This window comes from Hyla sarda, chromosome 3, assembly GCF_029499605.1.
Source record: "Hyla sarda isolate aHylSar1 chromosome 3, aHylSar1.hap1, whole genome shotgun sequence".
NCBI classification, from domain to species: Eukaryota; Metazoa; Chordata; class Amphibia; order Anura; family Hylidae; genus Hyla; species Hyla sarda.
Window position 1 is genome coordinate 179,817,135 of NC_079191.1, and position 17,541 is coordinate 179,834,675.

At 44.5% G+C, this 17,541-nt stretch overlaps 1 protein-coding gene across 2 annotated transcripts in view; it reads right to left on the reverse strand.

The window, feature by feature from the left end:
- The window catches only part of CLCN2 (chloride voltage-gated channel 2), a 189,884-nt gene that overhangs the window by 16,004 nt on the left and 156,339 nt on the right, over window positions 1-17,541 (reverse strand). The window lies entirely within an intron of this gene.

A 17,541-nucleotide genomic window follows, 5' to 3' on the forward strand; every position in this document is an offset into this window, starting at 1 on the left:
CTAGTGGACCGGTTCTAAGTCACTACTGGTTTTCACCAGAGCCCGCCGCAAAGTGGGATGGTCTTGCTGCGGCGGTAGTGACCAGGTCGTATCCACTAGCAACGGCTCACCTCTCTGACTGCTGATGATAGGCGAGGTACAAGGGAGTAGACAGAAGCAAGGTCGGACGTAGCAGAAGGTCGGGGGCAGGCGGCAAGGTTCGTAGTCAGGGTGGATAGCAGAAGTTCTGGTACACAGGCTTTAGACACACAAAACGCTTTCACTAGGCACAAGGGCAACAAGATCCGGCAAGGGAGTGCATGGGAGGAGGTCAGATATAGTCACGGACCAGGTGGAAGCCAATTAAGCTAATTGGGCCAGGCACCAATCATTGGTGCACTGGCCCTTTAAATCTCAGGGAGCTGGCGCGCGCGCGCCCTAGAGAGCGGAGCCGCGCGCGCCAGCACATGACAGCAGGGGACGGGAACGGGTAAGTGACCTGGGATGCGATTCGCGAGCGGGCGCGTCCCGCTGTGCGAATCGCATCCCCAACGGCCATGACAGTGCAGCGCTCCCAGTCAGCGGGACCGACCGGGGAGCTGCAGGGAGAAAGACGCCGTGAGCGCTCCGGGGAGGAGCGGGGACCCGGAGCGCTAGGCGTAACAGTACCCCCCCCCCTTAGGTCTCCCCTTTTTTTTGTCCGGTGACTGCCTCCCCTGGGATGAGGACACCGGGAAGGAATGGATGGTTTCCTCAATGGCAGGCAGTACAGCAGGAGTGGGAATGGGGAGGGAGGGCAGAGGGCGAGGCCTGGCACGGGGCAGTGTGACACCAGGACGAGGGCCATGAGGAGGCACCGAGGCTTGCCTGAGTGGACTGGGAGGGGGGGGAGAGGCATTTTCTGTGGCAGGCAGAGTCCCTAACGACCTTAGGGGGACCGGATACAGGAGGAACCACAGGGTCACGGCAGGGAGTACTGGGAACCGGTTTAAGGCAGTCCTTGGAACAAGAGGGGCCCCAACTCTTGATCTCCCCAGTGGACCAGTCCAGGGTTGGGGAATGGTGTAGAAGCCAGGGTAGTCCAAGGAGAATTTCGGAAGTGCAATTGGGAAGGACCAAAAATTCAATTTTCTCGTGATGAGGTCCGATGCACATTAGGAGGGGCTCCGTGCGGTAACGCACGGTGCAATCCAACCTGGCTCCGTTGACCGCGGAAATGTGGAGTGGCTTGACAAGACGGGTCACCGGAATGCGGAATTTATTCACCAAGGACTCCCGAATAAAATTCCCAGAGGCACCAGAGTCCAGGCAGGCCACGGCTGAGAGGGAAGAGCTGGCTGAAGTAGAAATCCGTACAGGCACCGTGAGACGTGGAGAAGCCGACTTAGCATCAAGAGACGCCACACCCACGAGAGCTGGGTGCGAGCGTGCGTTTCCCAGACGTGGAGGACGGATAGGGCAATCCACCAAAAAATGTTCGGTACTGGCACAGTACAGACAAAGATTCTCTTCCTTACGGCGATTCCTCTCTTCCAGGGTCAGGCGAGACCGATCCACTTGCATGGCTTCCTCGGCGGGAGGCCTAGGCGCAGATTGCAGTGGAGACTGTGGGAGAGGTGTCCAGAGATCTAAGTCTTTTTCCTGGCGGAGCTCTTGATGTCTCTCAGAAAAACGCATGTCAATGCGAGTGGCAAGATGAATGAGTTCATGCAGGTTAGCAGGAGTTTCTCGTGCGGCCAGAACATCTTTAATGTTGCTGGATAGGCCTTTTTTAAAGGTCGCGCAGAGGGCCTCATTATTCCAGGATAGTTCAGAAGCAAGAGTACGGAATTGTATGGCGTACTCGCCAACGGAAGAATTACCCTGGACCAGGTTCAGCAGGGCAGTCTCAGCAGAAGAGGCTCGGGCAGGTTCCTCAAAGACACTTCGAATTTCCGAGAAGAAGGAGTGTACAGAGGCAGTGACGGGGTCATTGCGGTCCCAGAGCGGTGTGGCCCATGACAGGGCTTTTCCAGACAGAAGGCTGACTACGAAAGCCACCTTAGACCTTTCAGTAGGAAACTGGTCAGACATCATCTCCATGTGCAGGGAACATTGCGAAAGAAAGCCACGGCAAAACTTAGAGTCCCCATTAAATTTGTCCGGCAAGGACAGGCGGAGGCTAGGAGTGGCCACTCGCTGCGGAAGGGGTGCAGGAGCTGGCGGAGGAGATGATTGCTGCTGAAGTTGCGACTGAAGTTGGTGCACAATGGTGGACATTTCCGACAGCTGGTGGGTTAGATGGGCGATCTGTCGGGATTGCTGGGCGACCACCGTGGTGATATCAGAGATATAAGGCAGAGGGACCTCAGCGGGATCCATGGCCGGATCTACTGTCACGATGCCGGCTGGCAGGTAGTGGATCCTCTGTGCCAGAGAGGGATTGGCGAGGACCGCGCTAGTGGACCGGTTCTAAGTCACTACTGGTTTTCACCAGAGCCCGCCGCAAAGCGGGATGGTCTTGCTGCGGCGGTAGTGACCAGGTCGTATCCACTAGCAACGGCTCACCTCTCTGACTGCTGATGATAGGCGAGGTACAAGGGAGTAGACAGAAGCAAGGTCGGACGTAGCAGAAGGTCGGGGGCAGGCGGCAAGGTTCGTAGTCAGGGTGGATAGCAGAAGTTCTGGTACACAGGCTTTAGACACACAAAACGCTTTCACTAGGCACAAGGGCAACAAGATCCGGCAAGGGAGTGCATGGGAGGAGGTCAGATATAGTCAGGGACCAGGTGGAAGCCAATTAAGCTAATTGGGCCAGGCACCAATCATTGGTGCACTGGCCCTTTAAATCTCAGGGAGCTGGCGCGCGCGCGCCCTAGAGAGCGGAGCCGCGCGCGCCAGCACATGACAGCAGGGGACGGGAACGGGTAAGTGACCTGGGATGCGATTCGCGAGCGGGCGCGTCCCGCTGTGCGAATCGCATCCCCAACGGCCATGACAGTGCAGCGCTCCCGGTCAGCGGGACCGACCGGGGAGCTGCAGGGAGAAAGACGCCGTGAGCGCTCCGGGGAGGAGCGGGGACCCGGAGCGCTAGGCGTAACAGAAATACAATGTTGGGGGTCTTTCGACTGTGAGGCAATTTGAATTGGCTACTTAAAGCATAAACTGAGATAATTTAAACATTTCATTAGCCATTTTTGCAATCACTACCTTATTCCCTTTACCAAGGATTAATCTAGGTTGTTCCCAGTTCCTGCCTTTCTGGCTCAGATTGATAGATCTCACCCTATACTGAAATATAGAGAGTAGTGCGGCAGGGATGAGCTGGCAGGGATCAGCCTGATGACTCTTAGTTCAGACAACATGATAGTGATAACAATTTAAAATAGCTTAAAGATAGTAAGCCCACCCTGAGAGAGGAACAGGGTCAGGGAGATGGTATTGCATTTAAAACTTGCAGTTGACTTATAATGGGTCCATCAGATCTCCTTGTATTGTGTTTTAACAGGAAGAATAGCACTGCAAGCAGATCAGTTCTTCTCATCACATATGACAGTAGTGTGAACAGAACCTTTATGTGTGCTAGGAAAGGTTTTGAAATTATCATTAACATAATGTGAATAGGGCCTAAAACCTCAAAAAATGGCAAAAGGCACTGAATCCTGTGCAAATTTATCATTTCATATTGTCCTCCGGCAGCACAGGAAACAATAAGGTTAACATGCATTTCTTACTATTAGGCAGAAGAAACAAAAGAGCTAATTAGCCTAATTAATTATGAAACAAGCAATTAGCCCTGGACATCCTCCACCCCCTCACATAAATAGCCCTAAGAGACAATAGCACACTGTGTTTTTCTGTTTCTTCTTTAGGCAGAAGTATTTCTCATCATTCTAAGAAGTTTTCGTCTACTTAGGCCCCCTCCGCTCCCTTAGGGTGAGAGAGCGCTTGGTTGGAGGTGTGGCCCTGGCTAGGCTATTGCAGCATTCCAGGTGTTAATCCGCTTACCGGTGGCACTGCTGACTGAGCGCAGTGTAAGGCGCATCACAGAGCGACACTCTGCATCAGGGATTCCGGTACGGCCAGCGCTCGGAGCGCACATATAAGTAGATTTTTTCCTTATTGTTGATGCGCGGAGCCTCCGGTGGCGTCTGACGTCACTTCCGGTCCGGCCGGAACGTGCGGATGTAGGTTGTTTCTGGGAATATCTCCATAAGCAATTTATGATCTTGCCACAGTTCTGATGTTTTTTCAGAGGAGGCATCTGGAGGTTCTTTTCTCTGCTCCTGAGTACATGTTACCTGAAGGTGTGTTTCCTCACTTCCGGTTTTGCGGACCGTTGTCCAGCTTCCGGCCTCAGGGTAGGGGGGCGTGTCCTCCCTAGGTTATTTAGATGCAGGTTTAGAGGTGTTCCTCCAGCACTCTGCCGGGCAGCACCTCTGGTGGTCAGGAAGGTACTATATCTCCTGCTGATGTCCTGTGTTGTTTTCTCAGTACCTTGGTTACAGGGTCTTTATTGGTTTTATTTGCAGATGGCTAGTTGTAGCGATAAAACAGGGAAGAGGAAAAGGAAAGAGAGACACAGGAACTGTGTTAATTGTGAACAACCTTTGCTTGATTCTTGTATTGAAGATATCTGTCAGCTCTGTAAACCAAGGGAGCCTAGCTTCCATTCTGAAGCCAAAGAACTGGTTGGATGGATAAAATCCCAGATGACCGAGATGTTTAAATCCTCTTGCCAGAGTAAAGGTGACAAGTATAAGAGATCCAGGCATGAGGAATCCTCTTCATCTGAAAGCAGTGCTGATGATATTTCAGAGGGAAAGGTGTTTTCTAGTTCAGATTACTCAGAACCTCCCAAAGATCCGGAGGATGGGTATCTCTTGAATAAGGAAAGAATGCCTTGCTTTATTGATGCAGTGAAAGCTACAGTGGAAGATGATGCGTCCACAAAAAATATGCTTCTGAAAAAGGCACTATTCTCTTTTCCTAAAGAGAATAACCAATTTTTGCCCTCACATCCTCTTTTGCAGGATTTAATGCTGGCCTCATGGAAAAATCCAGAAAAGAAGTTGGAACTCGGGTCTAGATTCAAGTCAGTTTATAAAATAGACCCCAAAACTTCCTGTTCCTGGGAAGACCCTCCAAAAATTGACATGGCTGTGGCCAGACTATCTAAAAAGGCTTGGTTTCCATCGGAGGAGTCTTCTCTCTTAAAGGAGCCAATGGATCGTAGAGCAGAAGTGAATCTAAAAAAAGTATATTCTGCAGCAGCTAACACCTGTAAGGCAGCCTTAGCTACGGTTCCGGTTGCCCGCGCCTTAAGGTTATGGCTCAGCAAGTTGGCAAAAGATATTGCCAGAGGAGTCTCCAGAGAAGATCTGTTAGACAGCATGACGGAAATGAAGAGGGCGTCAGATTTTCTAAATGATTTCCCTTTAGACTGTTTAAAGGCTAATTCTAAAATATTAGCACTTTCCAATTCAGCAAGAAGAGCCTTGTGGATTAAGGAGTGCCTTCCAAAAATCACTTCTGTGCCTTACCATTTAAAGGGAAAAAGTTGTTTGGGTCACAGCTGGATAAAATATTAAAAGCTATGAGTAAGTCTAAAGGTCCTGCTTTTCCTTATGTTCAGAAAAGGTCGAAATTTCGTTCTTACAGAAATACGCAAAGAAGATCTCCTTTCATCAGGAGAGCAAGGCAAAATGGGAGGCAGTGCAGATTCAAAGGAGGAAGAGAGGGGAAGACGTTGCCTCCTAAGAAGCAGTATCCAGATGGCAAAGACCAAGCATTGTGACGCCAGAGGCATTCCAGTGGGGGCAAGACTCCGTCATTTTGCCTCTGCTTGGATGACCACCACTTCAGATGTGTGGGTAAGGTCAGTGGTCTCAAAAGGTTATTGTATTGATTTTTCCAGCCTCCCGCCTTGTCATCAGTTCATCAATCCAGCAAAACCTCATCTTCTAAATCTGGTGCAAGATTTCATCAAGAAAGGAGCTCTGGAAAGAGTTCCTCGTCATCAGAGGGGACAGGGAGTTTACTCCAGAATTTTTGCTGTCCCGAAAAAAGAAGGTCTGTGGCGTCTAGTAGTAGACTTGTCTTTTCTCAACAGGTACATCAAGAAAAAACATTTTCGGATGGAGACAATCCGTGCAGTCACTGCGTTTCTTCAAGAGAATGACGTAGCAGATACATTAGATCTAAAAGATGCATATCTGCATGTTCCCATAAGAAGATCGCACCGCAGGTGGCTATACGGAAAGGATTGAGAACACGTCACCTCCAGTTTACCTGCCTCCCATTCGGGATATCATCAGCGCCCAGAGTGTTTACCAAAATTGTGGTAGTCTTAGCAGCTCATCTCCGCCTCCAAGGAGTGTTTCTAGTGCCCTATCTGGACGATTGGTATATCAAGGCCGCGTCTCCAGCCCTTCTTCAACATCATTTTCAGATGACCATCTCCACTCTAGAGAAGCATGGCTTCCTAGTAAATATCCAGAAGTCAAGTTTCTGGGATACGTGGTAGACTCCAGGAGAACGAGAATCTTCTTGTCGGAAGAAAGGTCACTCAGTCTGATGCAGGGCGTTCGCAGTATTCTCGAGAATACAGACATAAGCATCAGATTAGTCATGAGAGTGTTGGGTCTCATGACCTCATCTTTAGAAGTGGTCCCTTGGGCCAGGGCACACACCAGAAGGCTTCAGTCGGAAATTCTCTCGCAGTGGAAGGGGCATCGTTCAGCTCTAGACTCTCCCCTGATTCTGTCCAGTTCCACCAGACGGGATCTGAGTTGGTGGTTGAACAGGGACAAGATCCCCTGCGGGAGGTGTCTTGCCAATGCTCCCCAGTTAGTCCTCACCACGGATGCATCCAGTCGAGGTTGGGGTGCTCACCTAGGGGACCAATGGGTCCAGGTGAAATGGTCTCTTCAGGAGTCGGAGCTCTTCCAATCTGCGAGAGATGAGAGCGGTTCACCTTGCCCTGCGCCACTTTGCCAGCTCCCTGAAGGACCAAAGATAATTGGTCCAGTCAGACAATCTGGTGACCGTGTTCTATATAAACAAGCAAGGGGGTACAAGATCCCCGTCCTTGATGGAAGAATGCAGTGCCATGATGAGATGGGCAGAAGCGAATATTCAAGAAATTCGAGCAGTTAACATACGAGGGAAGAAGAATGTGCAGGCGGATTGGCTAAGCCGCCATCAAATAGACCAATCAGAATGGAGTCTCCACCCAGAAGCTTTCAAGTGGGTCACAGCCAGAATGGGGCTACCACATATGGATGTGATGGTGAACAGGCTCAACAAGAAAACTCCACGATTCTGTTCTCTCAACAGGAAGGACAATCCGAACTTTCTGGACGGCCTCTCCATCAGTTGGAGCAACAGCTTCATTTACATATTCCCTCCCCTCCAACTGGTCTCTCAAGTTCTGAAGAAAATCAAGTTGGAACAGGCATCAGCGATTGTAATCCTGCCCTTCTGGCCCAGGAGGGCATGGTTTCAATACGTGTGGGAGCTTTCGAGGGGCTCATTTCTGGAAATTCCATACAGACCGGATTTGTTAACCCAACAGGGAATATGCCATCAGAATCTGCACAATTATCGATTAACGGCATGGAAGATATCTGGCCGTCCTTGTAAGCGAGAGGATTTGCTGATGAAGTAGTGGACATTTTGGCCTGCTCTCGCAGGCCTTCTACCATCAAAGTGTATGATAATGTGTCCAAAAAATGTATGTCATGGTGCAACCGCAATCAAGTCATTATACCAGCTTTGAAAGATGTACTGAAATTTCTCCAGGAAGGCTTTGAGAAAGGCCTTAAATGGAATACACTCAAAGTTCTTTTCAGCAATTAATTACATTTTTGAAGGGAAATTTTCAAACTGTAATCTAGTGAGAAGATTTTTTAGAGCCATCAAGAATCTTCGTCCCCCAGTAAAGATTCCAGTGGTATCTTGGGACCTTTCCATTGTTCTGGAAGCTTTGAGTAATCCTCCATTTGAGCCATTACATCTAGCCTCAGTAAAATTGCTCTTCCTGAAGACCATTTTTTTAGTAGCCATCTCTTCAGCTAAACGTGTTGGGGAGATTCAGGCTTTATCCTGTAGAGAACCTTATTTAAGGAGCTCTCCAAATTGCTTAATACTAAGAACAGATCCGTCTTTTCTACCAAAAGCTTCTTCAGTGGAGAACATCAATCAAGAAATATTCTTGCCAACATTGTACGAGGACCCTCAAGGCGAGGAGCAACAGAAACTGCATCTGCTGGATGTAAAATGAGCGGTTCTTTTGTACATAGAAAAGGTGGAAGAATTCAGGAAATCAAATTCATTATTTATCCAGTTCCAAGGCCCCAATAAGGGTAATCAAGCCTCTAAAGCATCTTTAGCAAGATGGATTAAAGATACTATCCTGTTGGCCTATTCTTCTCAACATCTTCCAACTCCGGAGGGAATTAGAGCCCACTCTACCAGATCGGCATCTACTTCTTGGGCGGCTTTGGGACCTGGGACCAGATTTGTCGAGCAGCCACGTGGTCTACTCCAAACACATTCATCAACCACTACAAGGTGGATGTGATCACCAATAAATAGGTGTCCTTTGACAGAAGAGTGCTTGAAATGGCTGCCACAGAGTTCCCTCCCTAATTAGTTATTGCTTTTCATCCCTATTGTTTCCTGTGCTGCCGGAGGACGATATGTAAAGTTCAGATTTACTTACCGAAATCTCTTCTTTCCATGAGTCCGAAGGCAGCACATGGACCCTCCCTTAATAAATATTATTGCTGCATATAAACACAGTGTACTATTGTCTCTTAGGGCTATTTATGTGATGGGGGTGGAGGATGTCCAGGGCTAATTGCTTGTTTCATAATTAATTAGGCTAATTAGCTTTTTTGTTTCTTCTGCCTAATAGTAGGAAATGCATGTTAACCCTATTGTTTCCTGTGCTGCCTTCGGACTCATGGAAAGAAGAGATTTCGGTAAGTAAATCTGAACTTTTATTGTTCTTCTGTTAAGTGCCCATTTCTGTCCAATTGCTACTCGCTGCCCTATTGTTGCCCATTTGCCATGTGCTGCCCCTTTAGCATCCTTCTGTCACAGAAGGGAAATAAAGATGAAATAAGTGTCAATTGGGCAGAAGTTGGCAGTGTACAGAAGAATAATAAAATGGGAATGACATATGGGTACAAGAGGCAATGTAATCTGTGCCCATTTGATATGTATTGCCCTCAATTGAAGCTCAAAATGACTGACTCAAGATTCTCTGGTCTGATAACATCAAAATCAACGCTTTTGGCCTCAATTCTATGCTTCATGTTTGGAGGAAAATGGGCACTGTTCATCACCTGCCCAATACCATCCCTACAGTGAAAAAAGGTGGTGACAGCATCATGTTGTGGGGTGTTTTTCAGCGGCTGGAACAGGGAGATTGGTCAGGGTTGAGAAAAAGCTGAATAAAGTAAAGTACAGAGATATTCTTAATGAGTGCTCAGGACCTCAGACTGGGGCACAGATTTATTTTCTGACGTGACAATGACCATAAGAACACAGCCAAGAAAACACAGGAGTGGCTGTGAATGGCATTTAGTGGACCAGCAAGAGCCCTGTCTTGAACCCAATCAAACATCTCTGGAGAGACCTGAAAATGGCTTCCACTGACTATCCCAGTCCAACAAGGCCAAATCCAGGTGTGCAAACCTTGAAGACTGAAGATGTAATCATAAATGTAGTTGTTCCTTTTCAATAAATAAGCAAAGATTTCTAACATTCTGTTTTCACTTTGTTATTATAGGGTACTGAGTACTTTTTTAAAGCACAAGGCCGCAACATAACAAAATGTGAAAAAGTTAAAGGTTTTAAAAACTTTCCAAATGTACTGTAGCTCTTCCCTTTCACAGTTGTATCTGTGGGTATAGAGAATCGAGTGCAGATTAAGTTGCACCCAACCTGTGGATGCCCCTTCTACTCTACTGGCATTTTGTGCATCTACACGGGTTGCATGTAGCTAAGGCCACTCATGATTAAAATTCTTCTTTTTTTTTTTTATTCACTTTAACATGTACTGCCATGTACTTCCTGTTTTCAATAAAAATAATCAGAGGATGGTGAATTCCTACAATACTCAGTGGAAGAAGCCCATGCTGCAGAAACTTATAGGAAAAACAGTGTCTCCCAGGCTTCCACATCTACTGGATGCCTCAGTCTCTGCTAGGAACTTAGTGGCAAAGCCCCTCAAGTGTTTATGTCAGTGCGCCAAGTTTATAAATCGCACCCACTCAGTCTTTATTTCAGGAAACAATTGAAAATTGACACCATTGTATCTTGAAAGTATTGAAAGTCAGGGTACCAATCCGCAGAATATATGAGTAGACGGAAGATCTATCCGATCTGTATATGCCTTTTAGACAAAACATGCATAAGAGTTGCTAAAATCAACAGGCAATCATCACAATGCACAAATAAATGAAACAGCAGGCTCTACACCAACAAGGTAGAATACATCACTATATGTGATATGTGTGTTACAATGTCTGTCAGGATAACCCAGTACTAAACTTCAGTTAAGTTGTTGCATTTAAATACAGTACTCTGTGCAAGAGTCGGTGCAGGAAGTACAGTGATCCAAGTCTATCTTTTTAGGATACGTTCACATGCGTGGATGTGTAGAGAGTTTCTCGCTGCAGGCTTGAGCCGTGGCGGATTTTCCTCACCAGAAATAGGTCATGGAAAACCTGTTGTGGCTCTAACCAGCAATGGGAAACCCGCTTAACATCGACTCCTGTGAAAGTACCATTAAAAAGTACCTGTCATGTGCTTGATTTTTATAATCTTCCCCCATCATGATAAACCGCCCCCTGCCTTTATTTTCATTATTTTTTTACATTGATACTGTTCTGTATCTTCTGTTCAGTCTCAGTGAGCTCCACAGACTGGAAAGAGGAGGAAGTTCTCCCCAGTAGAGCTTCAGATGATGTCACGCCTGAAGGAAAGGGAGCTGAAATATTCTGCTATATATACTGAAGGAAAGGGAGCTGAAATATTCTGCTCCATACACTGAAGGAAAGGGAGCTGAAATATTCTGCTCAATACACTGAAGGAAAGGGAGCTGAAATATTCTGCTCCATACACTGAAGGAAAGGGAGCTGAAATATTCTGCTCCATACACTGAAGGAAAGGGAGCTGAAATATTCTGCTCCATACACTGAAGGAAAGGGAGCTGAAATATTCTGCTCCATACACTGAAGGAAAGGGAGCTGAAATATTCTGCTCAATACACTGAAGGAAAGGGAGCTGAAATATTCTGCTCCATACACTGAAGGAAAGGGAGCTGAAATATTCTGCTCTATACACTGAAGGAAAGGGAGCTGAAATATTCTGCTATATATACTGAAGGAAAGGGAGCTGAAATATTCTGCTCCATACACTGAAGGAAAGGGAGCTGAAATATTCTGCTCAATACACTGAAGGAAAGGGAACTGAAATATTCTGCTCCATACACTGAAGGAAAGGGAGCTGAAATATTCTGCTCTATACACTTAAGGAAAGGGAGCTGAAATATTCTGCTATATACACTGAAGGAAAGGGAGCTGAAATATTCTGCTCCATACACTGAAGGAAAGGGAGCTGAAATATTCTGCTATATATACTGAAGGAAAGGGAGCTGAAATATTCTGCTCCATACACTGAAGGAAAGGGAGCTGAAATATTCTGCTATATATACTGAAGGAAAGGGAGCTGAAATATTAAGCACAATATTCAGCACTGCACACTGAAGACATAATGATACTATAGTTTAATACATAAAGTTACAACATTTTATCAAGAAGTATATTAGAAAGGTAATTCAAATAGGCTAATCTACAGCATATGTTTATAGCATATTTATTACATTATTTTTTTTTACATATTACCATTTAATGTAAATTATGTGGAGAACGTTTAATAAGACTGACATACAGCATACTTCATCATTGTTCTGCTAGGTTCATTTACATGTTAATAAGGCAGCATGGTGGGTAATAATAGAGAAATGAAGCAAACATCATGTACCATCACCTTTTTCTCACATGAGCTACTACTTTGAATACATTTTTAAGCAGTAACAAAAACAGACCTTGAAGATGTGCCTATTTGAAAGTGATGAACCAATTTGTAGTTGCTCCTGCCTCACTTTGTATTATTTTTGTGCTAATTTTTCTTCACACTTTTTTTTTTCCATATTGGGTTGACATTAAAGGGTCAATTACCAGTTTTTTTTTTATAGAATTATGTTTTCAATGTACAATTTTTTTTACACCTATAGCTACCTAAAGGGGTATGCTGCACCTACAACTACCTAAAATGGGCTGCTGCACCTACAGTTTACCTAAAGTGGGCTGCTGCACTACAACTTCCTAAAAAGTGATGCTACTATATACAGGGGGCTACTATCCACAGGAGGACCTACCTACAGGGTGTAAACCCTACTTATAGGAGGCATCTACCTATAGGTGACATCTAACTATTCAGGGCACCTGCATAATGGGGGAAACTACGTGAAGGGACCTGTATACCTACTGGAGCGACCTAACTACTTATTTCCCAACACACTTATCTACCCTTTCTACTGTGTAGGACACTAAGAGGGTTATGATTACTGCTTGGAAAAGTGAAAGTGAGATCCTAAAATTTTTGTCTGGAAGGTTCTGTGGAGATGAGTTGTGGCTGAAAGAAGAAATCATCATGATGGTCTGGGCAGGATAGAGAAGAAAAAGGAAAGTGAACGACTCCAATCAGAGAAGACATGACCTGTGAATCACCGGATTTAACTGTATGTAATCAATTTTATGGTCTGCAGAGCAGTGAAAAGCTGATAACTACTACTATATGATCACTGTAGGGGGGTATTTGCTCCTTGTATACTGTTATTGGTAATAATGGTCTCAGTATACAGGATTTGGTCAGTAACAGTACGATGGTAATATGTATGGTGATAATATTCCTCCTTGTACACTGTTATTATTGGTGATATTGGTCTCTGTATACAGAATTTGGTCAGTAACAGTATGATGGTAATGTGTATGGTGGTAATATTCATCCTTGTATACTGGTATTATTGGTGATATTGGTCTCAGTATACAAGATTATGTCAGAAACTGTATGATGGTAATATGTAATTTGGACAGTAACTGTATGATGGTAATAATGGGGGTAGTTTCCCCCATTATGCAGGTGCCCTGAATAGGTAGGTATCCCGTAGGTAGGTGTCAGCTAAAGGTAGATGCCCCTGTAGATAGTTACTCCCTTTAGGTAGTAGCAGCTCCTATAAGTAGAGTTTACACCCTGTAGGTAGGCCCTCCTGTGGATAGTAGCCCCCTGTATATAGTAGCAGACCTTTTTAGGAAGTTGCAGTGCAGCAGTCCACTTTAGGTAAACTGTAGGTGCAGCAGCCCCCTTTAGGTAGTTGTAGCGCAGCAGCCCCTTGTATACTGGTATTATTGGTCTCAGTATACAGGATTTGGTCAGTAACAGTATGATGGTAATATATATGGTGATAATATTCATCCTTGCATACTGGTATTATTGGTTATATTGGTCTCAGTATACAAGATTTGGTCAGTAACAGTATGATGGAAATATGTATGGTGACAATATTCCTCCATATATATCAGTGTTATTTTGTAAATATAAGATTTATATAGAGATTCATGTGTTTATTAGGAATTGATATATACAGTCATGGCCGTAAATGTTAGCACCCCTGAAATTTTTCAAGAAAATTAAGTATTTCTCACAGAAAAGCATTGCAGTAACACGTGTTTTGCTATACACCTGTTTATTCCTTTTGTGTGTATTGGAACTAAACCGAAAAAAGGAGGGAAAAAAAGCTCATTGGACATAATGTCACATCAAACTCCAAGAATATGTGGACAAAATTATTGGCCCTCTTAAACTTAATATTTGGTTGCAAACCCTTTAGAAAAAATAACTGAAATCAGTCGCTTCCTATAACCATTAATAACCTTCTTACACCTCTCAGACGGAATGTTGGACCACTCTTCCTTTGCTTCAGGTCTCTCTTACTGGAAGGACCCCCTTTCCCAACAGCAATTTTAAGATTTCTCCACAGGTGTTCAATGGTATTTAGATCTGGACTCATTGCTGGCCACTTCAGAACTCTCCAGCACTTTATTGCCATCCATTTCTGGGTGCTTTTCGACGTATGTTTGGGGTCTCTGTTCTGCTGGAAGACCCAAGATCTCGGACGCAAACCCAGCTTTATGACACTGGGCTGTACAGTGCGACCAAAAATCCGTTGGTAATCCTCAGATTTCATGATGCTTTGCACACATTCAAGGCACCCAGTGCCAGAGGCAGTAAAACAACCCCAAAACATAATTGAACCTCCACCATATTTCACTGTAGGTACTGTGTTCTTTTCTTTGTAGGCCTCATTCCATTTCTGGTAAACAGTAAAATGATGTGCTTTACCAAAAAGCTCTATCTTGGTCTCATCTGTCCACAAGACGTTTTCCCAGAAGGAATTTGGCTTACTCAAGTTCATTTTGGCAAACTGTAGTCTTGCTTATGTCTCTGTGTCAGCTGTGGAGTCCTCCTGGGTCTCCTGCCATAACGTTTCATTTCATTTAAATGTCAACGGATAGTTCATGCTTACACTGATGCTCCCTGAGCCTGCAAGACAGCTTGAATATCTTTGGAACTTGTTTGGGGCTGCTTATCCACCATCCAGACTATCTTGTGTTGACACTTTTCATCAATTTTTCTCTTCTGTCCACACCCAGGGAGATTTGCTACAGTGCCATGGGTTGCAAACTTCTTGATAATGTTGCGCACTGTGGACAAAGGCAAATCTAGATCTCTGGAGATGGACTTGTGACCTTGAGATTGTTGACATTTTTCCCCAATTTTGGTTCTCAAGTCCTCAGACAGTTCTCTTCTCCTCTTCCTGATGTCCATGCTTAGTGTGGCACACACAGACACACAATGCAAAGACTAAGTGAACTTCTCTCCTTTTTATCTGCATTCAGGTGTGATTTTTATATTGCCCACACCTGTTACTTGCCCCAGGTGAGTTTCAAGGAGCATGACATACTTGAAACAATCTTATTTATCCACATTTTTGAAATGGTGCCAATTTTGTCCAGACCCTTTTTGGAGTTTGATGTGACATTATGTCCAATTTTCTTTTTTTTCCTCCCTTTTTTGGTTTAGTTCCAATACACACAAAGGGAATAAACATGTGTATACCAAAACATGTGTTACTGCAATCCTTTTCTCTGAGAAATACTTCATTTTCTTGAAAAATTTCAGGGGAGCCAACATTTACGGCCATAACTGTGTATGTGTATATATATATATATATATATATATATATATATATATATATTTCCCTACTGTGTACTGTACGCCCAACTATGATTGACATTTTGCCCTTCCCTTTGTAGCTCCGCCTTCACATAGCCACACCCATAACTGAAATGGGCTGCTTAGTATAAAATGCCCGAGCCTATTTTTGGTTCCAGTCTGACCCTGCATCCTGCCATTACAGGGCCCCTCACTATAGATAAAGGGATGGCTAGCTTCAAATGCTTCCACCTTTCTCCTTCTGCTAACGATAAATGCAAAGAGAAGGGCAGCAAGCAATCTGAATGAAAGAACAGCCAGCCATGGCACTTTTTGATCACTGGAGTGCAACACTGCCTACTTTTACTTTGGCTGTAGTGCTAGTGCAGGGATCATTAATTAACCCAAGTCGAGAAAACTATTTGCTCAGCACATCTGAATGCTGGGGAAAAACCATTACAGAGTGTGTAACTGGATAAGGGTGCCTTAACAAAATAGGTAACTCTCATTAAAGCTATTCTGCTGGTATCCTAATCATGATTTATTCCCTTGTGTCGACTTATTCAAGACTTCTGCTATTCACCCTGGCATCAGCTTTTGGACCAAATGCCGATTGATGGCAACTCATACCTGCCTAAACAGTGCTTGGAGTTTATTATAATTTCTGTGTGTTTAATTTCCAACCGCTTTTTGAGGATTGGCAACAGGTTCTCAATTGGATTGACATGTGAGTAGTGCACCTAAGTGCAAAAAAAAGGTCCAAGTGTGTCACGCAAAAGGTGCACAAGGATGGGATCTATTGCAAGTCCTCTGCCAAAGGAGAGAGGCCCTCACAAACCTTCTCTTCCCCTCCAAGCCAAAGGGTCCAAGGTCGATGTCCTACCTTTGCCATATCTCATGGAGGATTAACAATGCTCCAGCTTCCACATCTAAAAGCCTTGGATCTTACCGCTGAGCTGATTAGGAAGATTGGATTGGGAATTGGGTATAAATTGACAGCAGTCAGTCAGACTATTCTTCTAATAATTGTTAGTGGATTATAACACAGAAAGGCATTTTTTTTAAATAAATAATTTATATAGAGGCTTGGTAGACTCAAAGCTTCCTAAACATTGTAAAACAAAAATAGAAAAACAGAAACACAGCCGCACATCCACAATTAATATTTTGATCTGGATGCTTCTCAGCATAAATTCAAAAACTAAGAGGTTGTTAGCATACATTTTGATCAAAAAGTACAAGCCCACTCACCATGTCAAGGCCACCTATTCAGAGTGGGCTTAACCTAACACTGGCGCAGCGACAGGCGGCAGCCACTGCAACAATGTGCCCACAGGGTGAATGACCCAGTGGCCAGGCAGCCCCACTGCTGCCCGACCAATCTCTTTTTGCCAAGACATATGTCTTTTTGGCTTCCATATCAGTATTACGCTAAGCTTACTATACAATCCCATGTGTAGTGTTATGTACAGTTTGATATTTAAAAATAATCACTTCAATTGATCTAAATCACTTGGTGATTCAGACACTGCTGCAAGATCTACTTTACCTGTACTGTACTTGTTTGTCCATGCCCGAATATGGCAGCTTTGAGCAAAGTGTTTTAAATGTACCAACATTGGGGTTCATGTTCTTTAGCTGTCAAGTGAATAGCTAAGCAGTCTCTTGCAAAGGTTACAAAGTGATGTCCATATTTTTTTCTATTCTAGTAGCAAGAATAATGCTGTCACCCTGTAGCACATTGGAACACTGACGAAAAGGCTGAGGCAACAAAGAAACAGGAGCCATCATGCTGTCAAACAGTTGCTATGGAGGGGAGAACCAAGACATGTGCAGTTTTCAGAATGCACGGATACCATTTGGTCAGGCAGATAACAGAACAGCAGGCAAGTATTTTAATTAGACCATATTACTAATGTATTAAAATGACAGTAAGGAGGAGTCGGGGATCTCAGCATATCGCTGAGGAACGTAAAGTATTGAATGTTTTACTACTGTTATGCAGATACAGATTAGCCAAAGTCCTTTCATCATGATTGATTCTAGCCAAATATTCCGAACAGTTATAACCCCAACTTTTCTGTAAATTAATGCAATGTAAAAACAAGCCTCCCAAAATGACTTCTACGTGGTGCATCACTTTAGGTAAAAAGCAATCTTTTTTTTTTTACATTTTCCCTCCACCTTAGGTTACCAAAACACTTTGTGCTTTCATGATAATTACAAAAGATA